The sequence below is a fragment of the Halichoerus grypus genome, chromosome 4 (assembly GCF_964656455.1).
Source record: "Halichoerus grypus chromosome 4, mHalGry1.hap1.1, whole genome shotgun sequence".
Lineage (NCBI taxonomy): Eukaryota > Metazoa > Chordata > Mammalia > Carnivora > Phocidae > Halichoerus > Halichoerus grypus.
In genome coordinates, this window is record NC_135715.1 from 6,367,698 (window position 1) to 6,393,593 (window position 25,896).

General features: G+C 41.8%; 1 long non-coding RNA gene across 1 annotated transcript in view; it reads left to right on the top strand.

Annotated features, from left to right (window-relative positions):
- The first annotated feature begins 343 nt into the window (after positions 1-343).
- LOC118522004 (uncharacterized) overlaps positions 344-25,896 on the top strand; it is a 37,054-nt gene continuing 11,501 nt past the window's right edge. Inside the window, exons 1-2 of the long non-coding RNA XR_013446696.1 lie at positions 344-482; positions 14,216-14,290. This is a non-coding gene — a long non-coding RNA (uncharacterized LOC118522004). The remainder of the gene's footprint in view (positions 483-14,215; positions 14,291-25,896) is intronic.

Consider the following 25,896-nt stretch of genomic DNA (forward strand, 5'->3'; position numbering starts at 1 on the left):
TATGCTTGTCACCAGGATAGGTTTTTGAGATGGTGCCTGATACCATCTTTGTTTTATTAACTTCATTATTTCAGACACCTCTTGCCTGAAGATGAACATCAGACTATGAATCCCTATTGAGATGACTGAACCTGTTTGTTTGTTTGTTTGTTTAGGACAAATGCCAACACAGGGCACTTGTCGTTAATGACACTTACTGATGATTTTGATAATTTTTCCATTTCCACTTTGACCCGTGTCCCTGTTCCTACTCCATTCGCTTCCTCCTGTCCCTAACTTATATAAAATATTTCCACGTAAGTCCTTATCACAGACCCTTTACTTCCTCTCATTGACAGATATAACCAAGTGGGAAGGCAAAAATCCAAAACAAAAGGAAACAAATAGAATTTCAAAAATAGGTCAACAACATGGTTCCAAGTGGACACAGCTTCCCCCAAGTCAAACTGCAGTATTTTGATACGCTCCTGATCAGATGGCTGGTGAGTATGTCAGTGACCACACTCCTTCTAGATGCCACCTTGAAAAGTCTCAAAGTCACCACATGGAACAGACCAGGGGGCCGTGGTAGAGGGTAAGTATGCCGACAGATGGACAGATGAGGTTGGGTCTTGGTTCTGCTTGTACCTGTATGACCTTGGACATGACCTCTTAATTATCCATGTCTCTGTCCAGTTGTGAAAATAACATTTTTTCCACCTCCTTTCCAGAATGATTGGCAGGATCAAATGAGCAAGTGAATATATGAGGATACGGTGTAGATTGTAAACAGCTATTGTAAGGAAATTGCTCACTCTATGGATATTAGTTTGGTGTGTGTTTTGTGGCTGATGGTTTCCTATTTCTGTTAGTGCCATCTTCCATCCTTTCCTTCCAAAAACTTTTATGACCCTTCTCTTGCTCCAAGGACACCCCTGAGATAGGCCATGAGTCAATCCTTTCTGTAAACCTTGTTATAAGATTGAGTAGACTGGGCGAAACACAGAGCCTCACCTATAGCGCCCATGAGGAATTCAGTGGCAGACACCAGTCCCGTTCTTTCTAGCACCAGCCCAGTGTTTGAGATATGGTAGGCACATGATAAAAAGTATGTACTGAAAGTAATTCATTGTGTAGTATGGGTACATATCAACATTTTATAGAGTCATCCCTTACTTCAAGTGAACTTATTTTATAGAAATTCACTAATAATAAGGACTCAAAATAATTTGATTTTGGAAATCTGCAGCTTTGAAATGAAATAATCAAGACTGTACTTTTGGGAAATTAAGATTTCATATTTCCAACTATCCTTGTCTCAAATTGTTTGTGTTTAATAAATACTAGCTATTTATCCTCAAATTATAGAATCAGCTGTTTGAACCATGGATATAAATGAATTATATTCAACATTTTTTTAATATTTTAAAATTGGAGAGCAGTTTCATGTTAAATCAATTAGGTCATTTAAATTGTTAAAAGTCTCCCATTCAACCAATATTTATTGTGAGTCTACTCAGTGTCAAGCATCATGCTAAATTTTGAGAATAAACTAAGAAAGACCCAGTCCCAGCATTTCAACATTTTAAGTTCTAGAAAGTAGGCAAATATGCAATAAGTTATTATTATAAGATGTTACCAGTTCCATGAAAGAGCTATTAATAAACGTTATCAGAGCCTTGAGGGGACAATACTCTTTATATCATGAATGGAAGATGGACAGCTTTGAAAGAAGAAGCAACTGTGGGGTAACCCTGGAGGAAAGCTAAGAGTTTGTCATGTGTGAAAGAGAGAGAAAAAGGTCTAGATCGAGGGAAAGGTATTGGAGCAATGTGATACTGTGATGGGAATGTGGGCTCCGGGAAGGTCACCTGGTTGTGGTAGGTGGGGAGCATTGAAGGGGAAGAGAGTGGTGGGAAAAGAAGACCAGTCTGGTAGGAGATAATTAGAAAAATTTAGGTACTATGATGTCACATATAAGAGAGTGGCAAATTAGGGGCACCTGGGTGGCTCAGTTGGTTGAGCATCAGACTCTTCGTTTCAGCTCAGATCATGGTCTCAGGGTCATGAGATCGAGCCCCACGTTGGGCTCCATGCTCATTAGCGAATCTGTTTCTCTCTCTCTCTCCCTCTTCCTCTGCCCTTCCTCCTGTGCATGCACTCTCTCTCTCTAAAATAGATAAATAAATCTTTAAAAAAGAAAGAGAGTGAGGAGGGCACAAATCCAGATGTCTCCGAGGTTGAATTCACAGGAATTAGCGACAAATAGGGTTTGTCTATAGTGTGCAGGTAGGGGAGGGCAATGCGTGTGGTCTGGGAATAAGAAAAGAAGTGGGGAATGGTGTTGATAGGGACATAACAGTGCTGTTGTCTGAAAGATGGCGTGCAGGACAAAAAGCAAGTCCGGGAAGAGAAAACAATGGGTTTTCCAGGATCTTTCTGCTCAAAGAGGGATCCTTGAACCAGCAGCATTGGCTTCACGCAGAGCTTGTTAGAAACGCAGGCTCTGGCCCCAGCCCGACCAACCGAGTCAGAACCAACATTTGACAAGATCCCTATGTGCATCAAAGTGTGTTTAAAGCACTCGCTCTACAAGATGGGCTGAGTGTGTGAGGTCTGTGTATTGGACGAGAATGGCTATAAAATCAACTTCTTACAGTAAAGGAGCAAGATGCCTGTACGCAATTGTTCCAGGAATTAAAGACAGCAAAATATTATTTTTAAATGAAATTGTCAGCAAAATTCAGGCAAAGTGGGATCCTTGGCTTAGAAGTCTGGACAATAGGGAATTTATAAACGTTTTATTGATTTATTGATTGAGTGATTGATTTAGAGAGGGAGAGTGAGAGAGAGCAGGAGTGGAAGGGGCAGAGGGAGAGAGAGAATCTCAAGCAGACTCCTCACTGAGCACAGAGCCCGATCTCAGGACTCTGAGATCACAGCCTGAGCCAAAACCAAGAGTCAGAGGTTTAACTGAGTGCATCAGCCAGGTGCCCCTATAAACTATTTTTTTAAGGAGATGTCTGAATTAATCAGCCAACATGGGATACTTGGCCTGCTCATTCATGCAGACCTTAGGTACCTGTGGAGTAATTAGAAGGTGATAAGGCTTTGCAATATTTCCTAAATATTGCAAAGTTTTAATTTTGTAGTACTGTGTTGAAAGCACTTGATTTCTGAGCTAGGATTTGGGTTTAAAGAAGTTGCATTTCAAAAGCAGTATTTAGAATCATGATTTTTATATTTGGAATCAAAACTGCTGCAGGCAAATTTTCTGTTGTCAGTTTTTTGGTATTGTGTCTGTTCGGTCTTTGGTTACAATAACATACAATGTAAAGTGATGACAAAATTGCCAAAGATGTTTTAAATTAACAATTGTACTTCACCTTTTTGGCAAGGTTTGATTTTATCAAGCTCCCCCCCCCCCCCCCCCCCGTTCTATCCAATTCCATCAGCATTGCCAACACTGGAATTAAATGCCTTTATTAAACTAAACCAGGCAAAGCCAATCAGGGCCAGTCATATGCCAACTGGTTACAATAGCTGATTCTACTGATGAAATATAACCCAGCGTTAAAGTCAGACTCAAAACAAACAAACAAATTCCTCCAGATTGGATGCCACATGGGCTCGCTTGAGATACTGGATATTCAGGATGAATTTTCTAATGGATGGAATCAGATGGAGTGTGAGCATTGCTTTCAAGAACCATATAATTTCTGTTCTTGAAAATAATTTTATAATAGACTTCAATATCTTTAGATTCTCCCAGAATCCTGAGTTTGGCCTCTTTACAGTAGTTAATTATATTTATTGTAATGATGTGATGTTTGGAACTCTACTTGCTCTTGACATGTGTGGTTTTGATCCAGGCAAAAATCTATGACCACAATAACCACGTTATCCTGTTTCCTAACCCCCATATTTTACAGAGCAATTCAGCACTATCCCCTCTCCCTAAAAAGTCTTCAAGATGATCATCTATTTTTTAAATACATAGCATTTGAAAGCCCTTTGCTGTCTCCCTAGATTAACAAAAATGGAAAATTTTCCATTCTGAAAATATATGATGTAAGGCAACAGATTGACTTTAGGTCTAGGCAATCATTTTACTGCAAAATAAACTTACCCTTGCTTAAATTAAAAAATACATACAGATATTATATATATATACATATGTATCTATAATATATTATAGATGTAAATTAATACATATATATATATACACACAAGATAAATTTTTTCCTAAAAATTTTGCTGAGCATTCAATGTTCTAACACCACCAACTAAATGAATTTAAATTTTTGGTATTCTGTTGCTGGCTCAAACTATTTTGCCTCTTTTGTCATGCTGTTAGGTTAAAATAGATATGTTTTGAAATATAAATTAAAACACAATTTGCCTGACCCAAGACTCTGTTCCTTGAGGTCTAACTGATCTTCCTGTGGATGGTAGGTGATGGCAGGAAACACAAGATGAGCAGGTTACAGTTCATGTTTGCAGCACTGGAAAGTCATATGCGTAACAGTTATGGTCTTTTCCCTCCATAGATGACTTTAGCGATAGGGTCTCTTTAGTCTGGCCTCTGGAGAATTTATGGACAAAGCAAAAGCATTTTACAAGTTAATACAAGTCTTGGCCTCAACCATCGAGAAGCCTTGGCTTTGAGTCATGCCTTTGTAAGGGGGTGGTCTTGCAAAGAGTTTTTAAAAAAATCACAAAAACCAAGTATGATAGAATTGGGGCATCATACTTTCCACTTGCCTCGTAATATTTATTACTGTAATACCCTCTTTGCTTCCTACTCAATTTGAAATGCATTCCAAGTAACATACAAATAGGAAGACTGCCCAATAATAGAAGAATCAAAGATTTAGAGGTACTGTAGACCATGGGCTAATTTTTTGCAAGTACCAGGAGCACTGCCCTATCACCTTTTTTGTCTCACGGGGTTGCCTTCTAATGCCATTTAGACTTAAATACGTCTGTTATGTTAGTTTTAGCTAACGTAGGTACACCCAACTATAATTGAATTGAGAAAACATAGTGCATTAAAGTATTAACAATGAAAATAGAATCCATTAATATTTCTCATATATTCCAAAATCTTTCAAATTCTTATCTTCAGTTCAAATCTGTCTCCCAGACTCATCTGGTTGCCTGCTTTCTTGAAATGCATTCTCGAATGTCTCACAAGCCTCTCAGATTTATCACATCCAGAGTAACATCTGACTGTCTCCCAGACTAGCTCCCGCCCCGTCTTCCTCTTCTGAGTATATGATACTACCAGCCACCCTGTTGCTCAAGCCGGAAACCGAGGGGGCAGCTTTGAGGTTTCTCTGACCCTCATCGGCACATCGAAGGACTAACCCATTGCAGGAGTCTCTCTCCTCCGTCACTCTTGCTACCATCTGAATTAGTCCCTCACAGGTGCAGGGACCATTAAGAATGTGCCATGTTTCTCCATTATGTGAGGGCTCCTTGTTCACGTACAATGAGGTCCTGGCTGCTCACTGCAGGCTGCAAAGTTGCAGCCAAACCCAGCTCCTCGAGTGAACTCATGCCATTCTCCAGCTTGCTCACCAACTTCTGCCATGGTAGCCTCCTGTTGTGGGTTGAACTGTGCTCTTGTGCCCCTCCCCCCCAAATATGTCCTAATTCCAGGTACCTGTGAATGTGACCTTATTTAAACATAGTGCTTTTGTGGATGCAGTGAAGTTAAGAGGAGGACATTAATATGGGCCCTAATCCAATACAACTGGTGTCCTTACAAGAGGGGAAGATGACCGTGGGAGGATATAGAACCATATGGTGACAGGAGCAGAGGCTGTGTGACAAGGACGGAGAGGCGCCATCAGGAGCCAGCAAGAGGCAAGGAGGGATTTGACCCAGAATCTCAGGGGCCGTGACCCTGCTGACACCCGAGTTTCAGACCTCTAGTCTCCAGAACAGCGAGGGAATACATTTCTGTTTTTCAAGCCAAGTTGGTAGTACCTTCTTCCATCAGCCCTGAGAAACGAATCTACCTCCTTCTGTTTTCCAAACACCTGAGGTCCTGTTCTATGACAGAGCTTCCACACACATGTTTCCCACTGCCAGGAATGTTCTTTTCAACTCTCATTTTCCAAACTTGAATCCAGTCTTTCTGATCTTTGCTTAAATGCTACTTCCTCAAAGATGCACTCTCTGGCTACCCCATGTGGGATTGTCACCCCTGTTCATCTCGTGGCGCTCTCCAGTGACTCAGCAAAGGCCCAACAGTGGATGGGCATTTTCAGGAGCTGGCCGGCTGCCTGTCCCCCCACCTCTCACAAGCCTCTGGCCATACCCTTAGGCCACGTTTCCATCAGGCACACCAGGTCCTTCCACTGACCACATGGATTCCTCCTGCTTACCACTGAGCTCAGGTTTAAGCCTTGCTTTATACTAGAGACGTTTCCTAAGTGCCACAACCCACGTACTTCCACACTCCATCACATCTCCTGTTTTATTTTATCTAAGTAGCCTCTATGTTTATTTGGTTCACACAAGTCACCTCCCCCTTCCCTCCCACCCACCAGTAAGAGACTTAACTACATATATAATTTAAAATAACTGTTTCCCAATCTCTAGAATAGTGACAGGCACATAGTAAGTATTCAATAAATAACTATTCAAGGGATGAATGCATGAGTGAATGAATACTAATTCTGTCCTCTTGGATTTCTTTTAAGCCTTGACAGAGTGGCCTTCAGTGGTGGTGCTGGTTGTTGTTGTTTTAATCACTGAAAACAAATTATCAAAGCATTTTCCTTACCTTAAAGTAAGTTTGAAAGTGAAAAAGCCATCTAAAAAAAAAATCAGTGCTTTCCATGATGACTTGCTCTAACATAATACCCAGCAGAAAATGATAAATCAAGGAATTTGCATTCTGACATTCCATTTTAGCAAGGGAAGCACCTTGTTTTGTCAATCAAGATTTCTCACATCTTTGATGAATGATAAGTGTCTGGAATGAAGAGAATAATGACCTTCAGGGCCCGACTGGGTTTGCTTGGGTAGGTGCTTCCTGGCGTTGTTTTTGCCAGAAACATCGCGGTAAGAAAAGGCTGCCTGTTGCTAATTATGGATTTTGCTCATTTTAGCACAAACTTAAAATCCCTGGATATTTTTACAAGTGGGATTCCTGAATGTTTCCAAGTTTCAAGGAGTTCAATTCAGCTCAAATAATAGGAAAAATATGAGGTCATGGATCGCCTTAGCTAAATTGTCACATGCATAAAACATGCCTATGACACAGTACTACTGGGTTTCTGTGAATCTTTGTGTATTAATACACTAGCACTGAAAGAATGAAAAATGCTCTATGAATGATAAATGAAACAAATCGAGTGCAGTATTTTTATACTTAGTTTGCCATTTATGTCTATGAGCATGTTATACAGAGGATTTTCTTTTCCGCTCAAGTGTGTTATGGGATATTTAGCAGTGTATCGGGAGAAAAAATATTGCCCTTCAATATTCAGAAGTATTAAGACACACACACTATATATATATATATATATATATATATTAAAGTATTAACAATGAAAATAGAATCCATTAATATTTCTCCTTGAGGTCTAACTGATCTTTACATATACACTATATATATATATATACACTATATAGATATATACACTATATATATATATATAGTGTATATGTAAATGCACAGGACCTAGTTAAAAGGCAAACATCCACATAGCTCAATGTAAGCCTTCTCCTTAGCATTTTTAAGAAGCCGAAACCTAACAGCTATGGCCAAGTGTGTAGTTGCCAGTGTGTGGATCTCCTTCAGCCTCGGGTGGATCGCAAACGGGCCAAGCAGATCAGTGACGACTGGGTTTGGACACCCTGATGGGTGGGTCTAGCATCATCTATGAACCACAGCGTGTTTAATAGAATGCAGAACCTCTGCCGTGCAGCATGTCATGGTTGTCGTGGACATCGGAGAGGTGTTTATACCGATCTTGGGTCTCACAGGTCGAATTTTCGTGGGTGCAGATCACGACTGCCGTCCCCACGGCCAGGTGTGCAAAGACAGGCCCTCAGAAAGGGAGCTTATACAAACTGTCTGATTTCAAGGCTGACAGCCTTAGCCAAAAGGAATCTCTGAATGTTAATAGAGCCATTTGTAGTTGGGGACTAGGCTATGTCAAGAAAGAGGTTGCCCGTGTTTCGTGGCTTTCTTCAGAGCGCTGGGAACGCATCCCAAACACAAGACTCTGTCCCTGTGAGCGCTGGGGAGGCAGCCCGAGGTGTGGGCTTTTCTCTGCAGCTTGTTGTGCCCCGACGACCAGGAGCTGACGTGAAACTTCAAAAGGAAGGCAGAGCAAGTACACCTGTGAGTGAAAACCCAGGCGGGACACACGTGCTTCATTATCGGGTGCCTTGGGGCCAAATAGGATCCAGACCTCCACCACCTGTTCTTATGCCTCAACCCCCCCACACAAGTGGTATTTTTCTTTCTGTGGAATTAGAACTAGAAAAGAAAAAAACAAAAGCATGGGGGACGTGGCTCCTAGCCTGATCTGTCATCCTCCACCTACTCTTTTTTCCATGTCTTTTTTTCCTTTGAAGTTACCAGCCCAGGTTTGGAAGCTGCCTTCACAGCTCTGTCTTCCTAAGAAAAATTGATCATCTATCACCTTGTATGCTTAGTGTGATGGTTCAGAGGGATATTTTTCAGCCATATTTAATGCTGCTATTTTTTCTGGAGTCCTAAAAAAAATATTAAGATTTGATGCATCTTCCAGTTCAAATAGCTTCAAATCAAAGTCATGATAATTTTGCCATGCAGAGATGAAGTGATTTGGACAAGACTTTAGCCAATAGATTCCCACCCAGGCAGAGTTTTCCTAAGAACATTCCTGGATCTGAGTCACAGTGCAGACCTGGCCCTAGGACTCTTGCCTACAATAAGTCTAGGGAAACTCTCTCCTGAAGATAACAAAAACAGGCGTTTCTGAAGGTTCAGGGACACCTCACATGGTTCTGTTGGGATATCATTTTGAGCAGTTAACCTTGTCCCCAGCTTGGCTGGGGAACCTTTATCCCAGTGACGGAGTATCACTGTCTAGTACTGCTCTCATGTGGTACACTCATGGAGGTGTGGGGAGGGACACAAAGGGCTGGCCACACCCCTCTCCAATTCCACATCCCTGTAATAATGGTTTTAAAAACTTGGGTAATTAGCCCACTTCCAACCGCAGTTCAACTCTACTCCTGCTGGTGTTGAGCCGCGGTCAGTGGACTCAGAAGCTGGGCTTGGGCTGTGCTTGCTGCTTCAGAAAGTCACCTGGTCTGTGCTCTGGGAGTTTATGAGGTGACCCAGCTCCTCTGTGGTGGCACCTTCAAAAAGGGACTGCTTCATGACCAGAGTCTCTTCCAACCCCACGCTTGTGTCCTCAGACGCCACGTCCAGCGCCACACCCAGGCTTGTCTCCCTGCTGGACTGTTCTTTAAAACAGGTTCTGGTCCTTTGGTCAAACAGAACACAGAAACGGCACCCCTCCATCCATCACAGAAATACGGCGTTTGAAGAGATGGGAGCGAGTTCTCTTTTGCTAGAAATCTAGGGCTGCTCTAAGTGGGTCCCATTTTCTTTTAAAGGACATGAAAACTATCCTTTTCTTCCTCCAGGATTACATTTGTCACACATGGAAATTCTATTCTTAGTGTCCTTAGTCCCCTAATTCTCGGTCTATTTTATAGACCCCAAGGCCTGTAGTAAGTGTGAGAAAACCACATCACACAGCATTTGCCGGGGCTGCATTTTGCATGTGGGCCTTTGATTTGGCTGACAGCTGTGGGAGAACTCACAGCCTGCCTGAGCCCCGGGAGCCCACATGTGTGTGTGGCAAGGGCGCACGCGACGGTGGGCAGTAGCTTACGTGCGATTACTTTCCCCTCCTGATCTGCCCCCTTTCTGCCAGAAAAATAGACCTTCATGGAGGCGGATGTATGGCTCACTTAGCAGATGTTCTTCCGGTGTGGGGGGTGGACAAGAGACCCCAGTTTGGGCCCCTAGTTCTGCTGTTTCTTGTCACTGTCATATTTGGCGAGTCCCTGACCTTCTCCAGGCCTCAGTAGCATCCTCTCCAGAGTCTAGTTTTAAGTGCGAGAATTAATAGCATGCATTTTAATGTGTCTGCAAAATGATGCGGGAGAATTAACAAGACATTCTTTGAGAGAATTTGATCACCCTTTTGCGTTGCTCTGGAAAGAACTGGCCATTTCCGATCTGTGCACGCGGTGACTATTAGGTGGCCTCTTGACTAATAACATCCCATCAAACCCAACGTGGAGAAAGGCAGTGAGATCGTGGCTCCTGAGCCCCTACAAGGGCCTGCCTGATCCTGGCTCATGAGATCCTTAGGACAATTTTGGGAGCTAAGATAAGAGATAAGAAAAGTGAGATCCAAACAGGCTTAATACCCTGCCCGCCACACATCATGGACATGGACCTGGCATAGCCAGTGGGTTCAGAGCCAGATGTTCCCTGTACCTGCCCCCACCCCCACCCCACCACCCGCCACGGCTCCCAGCCCAGTTGCCCGACTCTGATCCAGTGTGAGCCCAGCTGACTGTGCTTACTTTAACCAAACGAGGTGGGACAGATATGGAAATGCCAAGACATCCGCCCCAGGAGGCCTGGTGCCTGTGAAATTTTGTTCCCGGCAAAGAGATCCTCTGGCTTCCTGCTCCTTCCCCTTGGCCCCCTGAGGGGCCAAGTTGTTTTCCATTAGTGGGGAGCGAGTTGTTTGATCCTTTGAGCATGTGCTTTGCTGCACGCCTTGAAAGAGGAAGTCGCCATGGCCATGTGAACACAAGAGCCTCATTGCAGCATCCAGCTTCCTCCAGAATGACCTCGATTGTGTCTCTCCGAGCAGCGGCTCCAAAATACTCCACGGAAGGAGCATCCCGGCCAGGGGTTGGATTTTATTTTAAATGATCTGAGTCGTGTCGGTTAATACTTCCTGAGTACCAGCAGCACAAACTCATTGATTCTTCAGTATAATCCAGTCCTGTCCTTTTTCTTCCCTTTTTTCTAATTCTAGCACATGCTAGAGAGGGGCTAAACTGGAATCAGGAATCTGCCCCAACAAATATCCACAACAGAGCAGTTAAGAGGTGAACATGACTGTTGATGGGAAGGAAGGGATGACTCACAAAAACATCTTGAAAATTATTAATATGTGCATTTCACCGTCCTCAGAGGCCAACCAATGCCCTGCCCAGGGGCCTGGGACGTTCCCTTCATGCTGACAATGGTTCTACAGGATAAAGACACTGAGGACAGAAGTAGGCACAGCTGCCTTCACCGCAGAGCTCACCTTCCTCAGAGCAGGATGTAAATTTACCCCTATGACTAGCTAAGCCAGTAATAGTACCGTGTAAAATTAGTAGCATTTTAGAAATTAACAAATTAACTATGCACTACTCCGTGACTTTAACTATGAACAATCTCATTGTAATTCAAAGGATCTCAGATAATTAGATTTAATAGAATCTGGTGAATACTCAGTAGCTTTCTAATTCATTGTATTTGGTAGCAATTTTGTGGGCAATTACGTGTATTGTGGTTTTGGATGCCTGAAAACCCAAGTATGTTTTTGGTATTAGAGCAGAATTAACATAAAGTGATTAAATGGCATGAATAAAGATGCAAATAGATGATACATCGTTGAGCAGAAAAGATATTGACGGAAGAACAGAAAAACAGGCAAATGAGAAGAATGGCAAGGTGACTAAGGAAGGTAGGAAGAAATTGTCCAGCTACAAGGTGACATCTCTCATTGATTCTCTGAGGGCTCTCTCTTCTCGGTGTGGTGGGGATAAGTTTGAATTCTAAATTGAAAAAAAAAGAAGGCACTCTCTTTTCCTTTATTAATGGCAGAGTTCCCACAGAGACTCTGTGCCTCTCTAGGTTTTTGTGGCTGCCCCATACCCGGCCTGCTCTAGACAGGTCACTTGCTTCCAAACTTCTTCAGCTCAGGAGGGACATCCCTAGCTTGGGACAACAGGAAAACCACCAGAGCAGACGAGAAGGGAGACGCTAGTTCTCATGAGAAACTAATAAGGATGTATCTTATTTTATCAAGCACTATAAGGAAATGAATAATTCCTACAAAGGAAAACCCAAAAAGGATGCTGTGTCCTGGGCATCGACACTGCCCAGCAAAAGCTTGAGGAACACAGACTGGAGACTGTATTTTGAAAGTCACTCGCCTGGAATATGGTGTAAGTGGGCCTGTGCGCAGGAGACTCTTAAACTCTCTGAACCCATTTTGTTCCTTATAATCAGTTCTTCTCTCCATCCAGTAAGCATTCAGTTTTTAATGAACATTGCCCAAATTTCAGTCATAATACACCACTGCCACAAATTTCCCCCAGCTTCTTAAACTTGTATTATTTTCGCTTAATATTTGTCTTCAACTTGATTTACTCGTTAAAGGACACTTCATTAATTACAAAAACTGTTATAAATGAAAACTGAGTATTATATTTCATTAACACAAAAAACCTTAAGCATAAGAACAATGTACACAATGTTATTAAATTTTAAAATCGAGCAATAAACAGGAGAACACAGGAGAACAAGGGCATAGCCTCATTTCCAGAAAGGCATATTCCTGGGGAGCTGGCTGGCGGGGAGAGCAGCAGGGAGCATGCAGAGGGACAGTGATTTGCAAGGAAGGGTCTGGGAGAGAGCATTTTAGCTGGAAAAAGTTGGATCCTCCCTCAGCTCTGGGTAGTTGAAAGGGCTTTACCACCAGCTGCCTGTATTAAACCCCTGCCCAGAATTTTTCTAGTACCCACATTATAGCCAGTATTGAAATAAAAAGCTTTTTACAGGGAAGAATGCAGAGAAACGTTGCAGAGTTGAAAAGCCAAGGTCAAAAATTATTACCACCAAAACCCATTCCTAAAAAAGCCCTGAAGTTTTATTTCTCAAGATTTTACTCTAAAAGCTGTCAAAAAACAGTTCACTGCTCTTAGCCAAAATAAACACAGCATTTTCTGTCTTGGTGCTGCAGTCGTGTCTGTAAAATCAAGGTTAGGTGGTGCTGGTTACAGATGAATGTGAAGAGCATGTACCTACTAATGTCCTTTTGGAAAGCTATACACCGCTGGTTACGGTCTTGGGCTCCGTGTTCCGGGAGACACCGGATGGACCGGGATGCACATTTGGATGCTTTGCCTGGTTTTGATCACTCTTCTTCCCTCTGACCCTTGTATGCTAAGCACATCCTAAGGCACCTCTTCCTCCTCCAGTGAACTCTGTGATCAAAGACCGCCCCTCTCGCCTTTGAGGGCAGAGGATGTTATTTTACTAGCCTGTTTGAAACTGAGCTCTTTAGTGGTCACATCCGTTGAGAAATGTAAGAATGCAGCAGAGCCTCAAAATCAGGAGATTAACTACATATATGAGTTATCTCGGAAAACGATGTATGCACTGGGAATAAAAGTGTGCATCTGTCTAGTATCTTTAATAGTAAACACTTGGATATCAAGTTGGGGGGGATGGGGGGAGAGTTTGTCATACTTGGAATAAACAAATGTCTCAGAAAGACTATTTCTGGTGTCCTAAAAAGAGGAAATGGTTATTCCAATCTTTTGGTTTATTGTGTACAAAATCAATAAAGTGGGACTTTTTAAAAGATTTTATTTATTTATTTGTCAGAGAGAGAGAGAGCACACAAGCAGGGGGAGCGGCAGGTAGAACAGGCAGAGGGAGACGCGGACTCCCCACTGAGCAAGAAGCCCGATGTGGGGCTCGATCCCAGGACCCTGGGATCATGACCTGAGCTGAAGGCAGATGCTTAACCGACTGAACCACCCAGGCATCCCTAAAGTGGGACTTTTATTTAGGGGAGAGTCCTATCTCCCAATAGATGTCCCTAATGTCCCAATACACAGGCTTACTGCACCAGGCCCCGGGCAAGCCAGGGGTGAGTGAGGGGGACCATCCCTATCCTTGAGAACTCCATAAGATATTTGAGAAAAAGTAATGCCAACACGTTCAAGCCCCCGAGCTCTGAACCCCAAAAGCACTGGCTACAGTCCCCAACTGTATGTGGACGGAGGCAAGTGTACCCAGTAACTGTCTCTTTGACTGACCACGCCTGTTACTAGCACTGCTTTGAGCTCAGGACCCTCTTATTTACTTCATTCTTAACCTCACTTCCACTTTATGCCTCTCTCTCTACAGTATCGCTGTCTCGCTGTCTCGTTTCTCTATGCTGGAGCATCGTTCTTGAGAGTCACCGTGGGACCCATTACTCAGGTACTAACTTCCTCTTGTTAGTCTCCTGTTTGTCCTTTCTGGAACCAGAGGTCAACATCCTGGGGCTAAGACCCTTTTACCTGTGGCAGGAACCCCTGTGAAGATTGCCGGTCCCTAACTGGCTCTGTCGCCATCATCCCTGTCCGTTGCATACTGCCCACAGGGATGGTTTTTCATGCCTGGAGGCTTGATCGGTTCCATCCCAGACCACAGGACAGGTTTCTCTCTGGAAGCCCCTCCGAGTTTGACCCAACCACTAACCACAGAGCCCCAAGTTGCCTTTGATAAAATAACCTGGTAAATCTAGTAATATTTAATAGATTTTAATAATTTTTAAGTTAACCCTTTTCCTCACAATTACAAGAGAGAGAACATTTTATTTATCAGGCACATCCAGGAACGCTTTTGTTTATTCTGCCTTCATTGGGAAACTACCGTGATAAAACCTTCTTAGGACCAATCTGGGTATCCAGCTCAGGGAGATAACTGGAACCAAAAAGAGGAGATGAGCTGAAATGTAGGGCAAGGAGCCAGACCACCTGGGTCCTAATTTACCACTGCCACCTTGCCCTCTGAGCAAACCTTAGGTAAGCTAGTTTACCTCTCTATGTCTCAGTTTCCCAGGCTCTAAAATTATCTCAGTGTTGTTGTAATAATTAAATTAACTAATATTTGTAAAGTATGTGGGGGCAAAAATGCTCCAGCAGAAAGTTGGTTTTATCACTGATTACAAAATAAATGTGTTCTTAATGTTGAATATTTTTGAAATATAGGGGAAAAAAACAAACTATTACCTGTTACCCCTCCTCTAGGAGTGTTAACATTTTGATATGTGTATCTTTAGTCTTCTTTTCTTTTTTTTTTTTAAGATTGTATTTATTTATTTGACAAAGAGAGAGCGAACAAGCCGGGAGAGGGACAGAAGGAGAGGGAGAAGCCGGCTCCCCACTGAGCAGGGAGCCCGACATGGGGCTTGATCCCAGGACCCTAGGACCATGACCCAAGCTGAAGGCAGACACTCAACCCACTGAGCCACCCAGGTGCCCCTTTAGTCTTATTTTCTATCTTAATTTATATGTTATATTAAGAAAAATAATACACATACTATGTATTATTTTGTGTGTTCAGTTACAAGTAACAGAAAGTAACACAAACTCTCTTAGACAATAAGAAATAATTAGCTCATGTGACTGAGAAAGTAAGAGTGATTCCTTCATCTGATCGGTCCACCACAGGTTTCACTACCACCCGTGAATAATCCTTGTGTCCACAGTCTTGGGTTCAAACACCTTGGGCTTAGCAGCTTACCTTAGTTTACTTGCTGAGCCAGTCTCCGTGGCAAGGGGGATGGGGGCATGCTGATTGGTGGATGGGAGGTAGGGCAGGTGTGTTGATAAGAGTGGCAGTGATGTGGGTGGGTAATCCCATGATAAAGGCTGTAACATAGGGGGTGCACTGAATGGGTTCAGGGAAAGTATCCAACAACAGCCCCCTTTATTGCATTTCCTGTAAGATAATTTTTATCAGTGGCATAATATTCAACTCATGAATATACTTAATCCATCTTATTGCAGAACAGTAGAAAGTTTTCTATTATATCAAAAAACGTTGTAGTGAACATTCTTGGATACACCTCTTTCTGCTTTCAGCCATGTTACTCATATCTGTCTTTCCCTTTCTGATCTCTTTCATGAGTCCATTCTCATTTCCAACAACTACATTCATATTGTCTTCAATTTTTTTTCATCTGATACCATTTTTGTGGCTTCCTATGTATTTTTTTTTTTTTTTTATGAAGCCAGGAAGTATAATAGAAGGCACATGAGATTCCACAGCAGGTAGACTTGGATTCAAATTTGAGCTCTGTATCCTAGTATGACTTTAGGGAAGTCTTTAATTACCTATGAATATCACTCATTCTCCTTAAGATGTGGACGACAGACAACAAAAGTAAACAGGAGATAGATTGGGCTACATCAAAATTAAAAACATCTGAACCTCAAAGGACACAATCAATAGTAAAAAGGCAACCTATGGGATGGGAGAAAATATTTGCAAATGATATTTCTGATAAGGGGTTACTATCAAGAATACATAAAGAACTCCTAGAACTTAACAACAAAAACCAAATAACCTGATTTAAAAATGGGCAAAGGACTTGAATAAACATTTCTCCAAAGAGGACATTCAGATGACCAACAAGAACATGAATAGATTCTCAATGTCACTAACCATTAGGGAAGTGCAAATCAAAACCACAATGAGGTATCTCTTCACACTCGTTAGTATGGTTACTCTAAAAAAAGAAAAAGAAAATGGCAATTATTGGTGAGAATGTGGAGAAATGGAACCCTCATGCATTGTTGGTGGGACTGTAAAAAGGTGCAGTTGCTGTGGAAAACAGTATGGTGGTTCCACACACAAAAAAATAAAAATTGAGTTATCAGAAGATCCAGCTATTCCATTTTTGGGTATACATCCAAAAGAATTTAAAGCAGGGTTTTGAAGAGATATTTGTGTACCTACATTCAAAGCAGTATCATTCATAGTAGCCAAAATGTGGAAGCAAGCCAAATGTCCATCGACAGATGGATGGATAAACAATGGCCTATACATCTGATGGAATATTATTCAGTCTTAAAGAGAAAAGAAATTCTGACATGTGCTGCAACATACAGGAAGCTTGAGGTTTCACCTTAGTGAAAAGACAAATACTGTTTGATTCCACTTATCAGAGGTATCTAAAATAGTCAAATACCTAGAAACAGAAAGTAAAATGGTTGCCAGGGGCTGGGGGAGGGGGAAATGAAGAGTTGTTTAATGAGGATAGAGCACCAGTTTTTTAAGACAAAAAGAATTCTGGAGATTAGTTGCATAACAATGTGAATGTACTTAACAATAATGAACTTTTTTGCATCCAAAAATGGCAAATATGGTGCATTTTATACCCTGTATATTTTACCACAATTTTAAAAATCAATACTGTATAAAAACACTTGGTCATTCTTGATTAGGATCAAAATGTGATTGTTTTTTACCTACTTTCCTGAAATAAAATTTTACATCAGTTTTTTTCTTAGAAATTTTATTTTATTTTTTAAATAAATTCCAGGTAGTTAACATACAATGTAATATTAGTTTCAGGTGTACAATATAGTGATTCAGCACTTCCATATATCACCCGGTGCTCATCACGAGTGCCCTCCTTAATCCCTATCATCTATTTCCCCCATCCCCTTGCTCCCCTCCCCTCTGGTAACCGTCAGTGTGTTCTTGATAGTTTAGTCTGTTTCTTGGTTTGCCTCTTTCTTTTTTTTCCCCCATGCTCATTTATTTGCTTCTTAAATTCCACATAAAAGTGAAATCATATGGTATTTGTCTTCTTCCAACTGACTTACTTCACCTAGCCTAATACTCTCTAGCTCCATCTCCAACTATGTCCTTGCAAATGGCAAGATTTCATTCTTTTTTATGGCTGAGTAATATTCCATTGTGTATGTATGTGGGTGTATATATATATTTACCACCTCTTCTTTATCCATTCATCAGTCAGTGGACACTTGGGCTGTTTCCATAGTTTGGCTATTGGTGATAATGCCACTATAAAATGGGTCAACCAGGAAATCAAAGATGGACTAAAAAAAATACATGGAAACAAATGAAAACACAATGGTCCAAAACTTTTGGGACACAGCAAAAGCAGTCCTAAGAGTGAAGTATATAGTAATACAGGCCTACATCCAGAAGCAAGAAAAATTTCAAACAACCCAACCTTACTCTTAAAAGAGCTAGAAAAAGAACAATGAATGAAGCCTGAAGCCAACAGAAGGGAAATAATAAAGATTAGAGCAGAAATAAATGATATGGAAACTAAAGAAACAATAGAACAGATCAATGAAACTAGGAGTGGTTCTTTGAAAAAATTAATAAAATTGATCAACCTCTAGCCAGACTTATCAAAAAGAAAAGAGAAAGGACCCAAATAAATAAAACCAAAAATGTGACATCAATTTTAGAAGGCAAGGACAACTATACTGATCACGCAGGGTAAAGAAACAAATGGAATAATACAGTCTGGATTCTTCTTAGCTCAGTGGAAATGCTCCATCACTGTTATCTTGATCTAACTTTTGTTTTGGTTTCCCCATGGTGCTTGACTTAGTTATAATTTTCCCATTTCTTGCATTGAAAAAAATCTAATCCTTAAAAGCATGTGTCGATTTTTGTTGTTGGTATTATGAGCATCCAAGGGAGGAACAAGCAACAGTGTATGGGTTTCTACAGGTGGAGGGTGGACAGTGGAACCCAGAACCATTCCCAGCTTCTGAAAATAACACCAACTGAAACATACAATTTGTGTTTACAGAAGCCCACGTGAGCAGTTCCTTCACTGAATGGCATTACGTGAAGCCACATATAACCTTTCAGATGAGACGGGGGGTAGGGGGAGGCAGCTGAGCAAGAATATTTCAACCAGCCATAAATCTTATCATAATTGGAAATTTAAAGTACTTGAAGCAGGAGAAAAGTGACAGAAAAAGAAGTAAAACCAATATCATCTAGCTGAAATCAACTCTGGTCACCAGAGAAGACACTTAGCATGTTCAATGGAAATGCTTCTGGATAATGTTTCCTGGAAACCAGATGGGAAGTGAGATTAGCTATTTTCTCTCCAAAATAACTTATGTCTTTGTCATTATAATGTAACATTTACTGAAAACCAATGATATGCTGGCCTTCTGTTAAGCATGGCCTTGTATGAAATGGTTTTATTTGTTGTAAGACAATGATGATCTCAGAAGAAGCTCAAGGCTTGAGCAACATTAAAAGTCAGAACTATGGAAAGAGCCAAGATGTCCATCAACAAATGAATGGATAAAGAAGATGTGTATATATACACAATGGAATATTATGCAGCCATCAAAAAAAATGAAATCTTGCCATTTGCAACGATGTGGATGGAACTAGAGGGTATTATGCTGAGTGAAATAAGTCAATCAGAGAAAGACATGTATCATATGACCTCACTGATGTGAGGAATTCTTAACCTCAGGAAACAAACTGAGGGTTGCTGGAGTGGTGGGGGGTGGGAGGGATGGGGTGGCTGGGTGATAGGCATTGGGGAGGGTATGTGCTATGGTGAGTGCTGTGAATTGTGTAAGACTGTTGAATCACAGACCTGTACCTCTGAAACAAATAATACATTATATGTTAAAAAAAAAGAAGATAGTAGGAAGGGAAAAATGAAGGGGGGAAATCGGAGGGGGAGACGAACCATGAGAGACTATGAACTCTGAGAAACAAACTGAGGGTTCTAGAGGGGAGAGAGGGGGGGATGGGTTAGCCTGGTGATGGGTATTAAAGAGGGCACGTACTGAATGGAACACTGGGTGTTATACACAAACAATGAATCATGGAACACTACATTAAAAACTAATGATGTAATGTATGGTGATTAACATAACATAATAAAATTAAATTAAAAAAAAAGTCGGACAAAAATTAGGATAGGAAGAGTCATGAGGAACAAAAATTACATATTCAAGCCAAGTGAGCAATAACACTTACTAAAAGCACAATCACAAATTTATGATTAAGAAAACTGATAGCAAAATCTGAGCATTTTACAGTAACACTTCATTAATATAACAAATTCTGGGACACACGTGTTCCAAGCAGTGAATTTCCAGATAATTGAGGCTTACACAATTGCTCAATCAATATTTAACCCAATGATTTTTGCTGGATCTGGCCAAGTATGATCGTATACTTCTCTTACCTTCCTAAAAGAGATGATTGACCGTAGTTTGGTTCTTAATTAACAATTCAGAGGAAACATTATCAGCATTTATTATAATTATAGTGAGCTCATAAGGTATTATCGAAAGCCGACACTTTTGAGAGTGAAAGGGACGATTTTTGTCCTTGTGCCAGGATGCAGGTGTAAATGGGCTCTGAACCCGGGGAAGATCGGGGATGTGGTCCCTGTGTAATTCTATGCTGACATAAAGTCTTCTCTGTGCAATTGTGTGTTCCAGCATCTTCTGCCCTTGAGAAGTGGGCAGTCACTTTGCTGGCATTAACAGGCCTCATGTCCCACATTTATTCCGGCTTCAAATGGTGGGCATTTAAGCAGGAAATCAGGCTGCTGGGCAAGCTGAGAAATCTGTATTAAAGGAGAACATGTCTCAGAGTCAGAGTGGAAGAGTAGTAGAAACGACCTTCTTATGTGAATTTTGTCAGATATTTCTGCTCAGGATTAGAATCCAGGGGAGTGAATAGAGGTCTTGGGTTAAGCAGGGGTGGGCGTTAAGCAAAACATCTGTTTCTGAAATCAGGTGAGAAATCTGAGTGCTTTTGATCTATAAAGTATGTGTTGTTTCATGAAGGTCAATATTGTTCTTCATGATTTCCCAGGAGCATAAGGAGAGCTGTCACAGGTGTCTCTCCTGGAACATGTCAGTGGTCACAGGGATGGGGACTGATCCCTAGTGGTGCTCTATCAATGTTTGCATGGCCTCACCACACCGTCTTCTCTGAAGAAGTGGGAGTAATGGTATAGCCGTAACTGCCAAGCTGTATCCAGTGCTTACAAGATGCCAGACGCTCTCTAAACCACATTATATTCGTTTGCACACATGTTCCATATTTTACATGCAATAGTGTGATTTTAAAACCCAGGTTAATATAATATAATATAATATAATATAATATAATATAATATAATAATTATATGATATTAATAATGCTGTCATGAACATTGGTCCTAGGCAGGAGGGATTTGACAGGTGAAAGCCCTGCATCCCAGTAGAATCCTGGGGTAGTTGGAAAGCCTGGAAGGAGAACACTCTGGAAGCAATAGGGCATCCCCTTTTTAAGAATGCCTGTCCCTGTTGGGAATGTCAGGAGTCAAACATCTCGAGTAAATCTTGCCTCTATCATCAACATTTCAGGGACAAAGACACAAGAATTCAACCCCTTAAGATGTTTATCATCAATTATTTTTACTTTACCACCACTATCTGTGGGTTATTAACATAGGCACTTAATCATCCCCGTGATCATGTGCTAGACAGGTGTTGGCAACAACCAGCTGGCCTTGCACCTGCTCTTTAAAAGCAAGGCAGGAGTAAATGAACTTGGCAGACTGTGTACTCCTCTTTCCATTACTTTCCATTGCAGGAAGACATTTATTTTGTGTTTATATGAGAGGAGGCTCTGTGATTCCAGTTCTCTTTCTCTTCTTAAAAATACTTGACTTCAGCAATTCATGCATAGGTACCATAATAGAGAGAGTAGCAATCTTGCTACTCATTAAACTGTTACTTTTGTAAGAAAATTGGGTGGGTCAGTATAAAATCCTTAGCAGAACCCAAGGCTAAAATGTATTTAGGTAAATAACACCTCATAGATCCTATTACAAAATATTCAACTACTATTTCTCAGGGAGCCGAAGGTGGTGTGTTGTACAGTAGGGCCCAGGCAATTATGGCCTTTCAGCAGCCATCCAAGATGAGTGGTTACTTAACAAATATAATCCTTGCTTTCAATCCAAACAAATTAAAAACAGCATTAGCTGCAGAGGGGGATTTACAAACTCCAAGGTGACTGTACATCCTGTTGTTGAGGCCACTGGATGAACAAACAAATTATTATTTATACCAGGGAGAATAGCTATCATTTGGGGTTTTGTAATGAGTGAATTCTCCCATTTCCAAGCATGAGTCATTTTTTCCCTTGAAGCGGCCAGGGAGTTGCCATTGGAGCTCTTGGTGGGAACGGGATCCTGGGGTGGAGGAGATGGACCTTCCCGGGTTCTTTGAAGCAGAAGAGAGTGTGCTTTATACCCATGGGAAAGAGGGACATTCTGAGAGTGAGGTGTGGCGTTGGCCAGGGACAGGAGAGCGTGTTAAGGGTGGTAGTTAGAGCATGAGGAAGGAGGGGCAGGGTTTTATGACACTTTTTTTGTCAGTTTCATGGTGTTTCTGGGTCACAACAGCAACTTCACCCAGCGCAGGTCTCTTGTTCCAACATCAGCATTACTACTTACACTGGATTTAAATATATATGTATATATACATATATGTATATATATATTCTTGTACAATCTTTTATTGATTTCCAAGAATAGGGAAAAAGGGATCATCTCTAAAAAGGACCAAGCAAAGCCAGAGAATAGTGGGTAGAGCTAGGGAATAGGAAACAAAGGGAAAAACATGAAACTTCTAATCCGCAGCATCAGATCTAGAGAAATAAGAATTTAAATGAATGACACCTGATGTTTTTCTTAAATTTATCTCTTAATTCAGTTATCCTTTTGCTCACCTTAATAAACCTTTATTGATTATTCAGTGTCAGGAGATCTGGACTATTTCCAGTAAGACTAAGAAGGTTGAAATCCTTCTGGTAGGGGATAAATACATCTAGTAGGGGGTAAATACACAAAAATAAATAACTATGATATAATATGATAAACATAATAGGAAAAGGAACAAAATGTTTTGAGAGCAGAAGACAGAATTGATCATTTTGCCTATGAACTAGATAAAGGCTTTCCAGAGATGATACTTGACGTGGGTATAAAAGGGTGCATAGGAGTTTTCCAGCTGTAGAAAGTGAGGGTGCTCCAGAGAGCCAAGGTTGGAGTCTGGCCCCCACTTCTTACTAGTACTATGACCTTGCGGAATCTACTCAATCTTTTTTTCCTTGTATTTTCATTTGTGTGAAAAAGAGAAAAAAGTAGGGACCCCAGAAGATTATTGTCTAAATTGAGGAAGACAGTAAGTTGAGGACTGAGCATGGTGTCTGATAAGCATCCTAGAATCATATCAAGAGAAAGCAGTCCCAGGCACAGAACTTGGCTTGCATAAGCAAGTGCACGAAGGTCTTGGTGTGTTGGGGAAGCACTAGAGCTTTGCTGCAGTGGAGGAGTGAGGCAGGAAGTAGGGCTGAGCCTGGATCAGCTCCTGGAGATGGGGGTGTGACACTGTAGCTTAGAACCTCAGGCTGGGAGGCAGAGGGAGCCCAAGGACTGAGGAGAAGCTGGAGGGGATGTGATTCCATGTGACAATTGGCAAGACCACCCTGGAGGCTGGAAAGGAGAGGAAAGAACCAGCACATGGTCGGCCAGCTCTCGAGGCCCAGACTATGTCACAGTCTAGAGCTGGATTTATGGGAGTTGGGGGGGCGGGGCAGAAGCCAGTTTCTAGAACCGTGCCTGGATGAAAACCAAGAAAATTGGGCAATATTTGAATGTGGAATGAAAGAAGGAAACGTTCAGGTAACTGATGTTTCTAGCCTGTGTGACAGGGAAGCTGATGGCTTCATTAAGAGAAATTACAGAAGTTGGAAGAGAAAATAATGCAGGAAGTAGACGTTGTTTTGGGGGTGGGGTGCAAAGGGAGTTAAGAACGTTGTGCTGCCACCTGCCATCTAGACATCTCATATGAACCATCCGGTAGGCAGTTGACTTATGAACCAGAGACCTGGACATTGCCACAGGGGTTATGACACAGTGAGGTGGGGTGGGGGGTGAATGGAGTCTCTGAGTAGTGTGGTGCCCTTCAAGAATACCACGGTTTGCCCTTTGCTCATCTCTGGACTTGCAGACCCAGCAGCACTTTCCCTGTCTCCTGTCCAGCTCTTTGACCTTGTCCTAATGTTTGTGTCTTCTGACATGGTAACTTTCCCTTGACTGTCCTCCGGTGGGATATTCTGACTCTTAGCTTTCCCCTGGTCACAGTTATATCTAGACATGTTGCCATCAGACACTCGGGGGAACCGGGTCATCTGGTCCAGCCCAGTCCTCAGGATCTGACCCTGCACTGGGAGGTGGAGGGAGGCCACGCAAGCCAACTAGCCTCAAAGCAGAGCTGGAGGTGTGAGGAAAGAGGCAGGGGTGAGGTGTCATGGCAATCAAGGTGGGCCAAATAGAGCTTCATTGTATGAATAAATATCATTCATCTCGCTTCTCAGAAGATCCACCTTGAAACTCCAACTTTTGTGTCTCTTCACTACTACTCGGATGCTTTCCACACCAGTAGTCAACTGTCAAGTCCTCCTTGTACTAGCAGGCTCTCCTGTTCCTCAATTTCAGGGCTCGAGTTTTCTTATGAGTGAGACAGGAGCAGCGAGAGCTGCTGGACTGGTATTAAATGGGGAAATCCATGAACAATGAACACAGTAAGCACACCACATGTGTGTTTCCTTCCTTCTCCCCATGTTTTTCTCACATCCTCCAATTACCTGTGAAATAAGATGGGCCCTAAAGTCTTCCCCCATCTCACAAGTTGGTCTGAACATACTATGAAGGCCATAGCAGGGCCCCTTTGCAGGATCACTTCTGGGACAGGGGAGGTGACGGCCGGGTTTGGGTGTCCTGAGGACTTTGGTGTCCCTCGGACCGGAGGTCCCTGGCATCATGTAGCATGTGGGGATGTGCTGATATCTTGTTGTGTCACTGTTTATTGACTGGGGGCTCTTAGACCTTTTCAATTCCCTCATTCTTATATTTGAGTTACAAAATATTAACAGTACTGTGAGGATTACTAGTAATGGAGTATTTAATATGCTCTACACATTACACTAAGCTCTTGGCACAAGCGATGTTATTTAGTCTTTGTCACAAACTCAAGAGAAAAGCAACAACATCCACCATATACATTTACAGACAGGAAAATATGAATTTTGAGACAGTGTAAAGAAACTGTTTCAAGGTCACTCAGGTAAAAAGTGGCAGAGGCAGGAAGGAAGGCCAGGCCTGTCCACTCCCAGACTGGCACTCCTCTGCCTCCCTGCCTGCCTGTCCTAATGCAAGATTCAGGAGGTCTCTCCTTGGTGCATAAAGAGTTCTGAGAAACTGGATAGATGAAACTTGATCCCGGGTTCATTTCCATAATTCAGTTCCAGGGGCCTCATTCATGGGTGAACGTGATCCTTCTATTGTGTAGCAGAAGCCATGCCAGTGAGTTACTGTGACTTTTCATTTCTGATCTGCTTCCTCGGAGTTGTTGTTTTGAGAGAGCTCCTTAATTTTCCAGGATGTTGTGTTTCCTATCCTCGCTAGCAGACAATCATTGGGAAAAGAACATTGAGAGTCTCCCAAATTAGATTCGATACCTATCTACTCTGCAGAGTTCATGTGAAGCTTAACTGAACTTCTATGGGTAAGGTGCCCTTTCAATTGTAAAACATCACACAATGAAACAATAATATGATTTTGATTGCTGAGAGTATGTCATATGTTAGCAATTTTCATGTGACCCAAAGTAAAGCAATAAGATAGTAACCATGATAGCTAGCTAGCTTGTTGAGTGCTAATAATACACTGTAGTAGGTGAAGAATGTTACATAGATTGTTTCATAAACTTTGCAAACAACCCCATGAGATTGGTAGCGTAAAAATCTCACTCTTACAGATCGGGAGAGACCTCTACATGCATAAGAAATTTGGCACTGTCATCTGGATATGAACCCTGGAGGTCTGACTCAGGATGCTATTGTAGGATCTGTCCATCTATCAGGTCTCTGCCTTGTTTGTTAAGTGGCTTGTTTCACTATTAAGTGTGTTTACTAAGTATTAAGTTTATTAGGTATTAAGTGTGTGT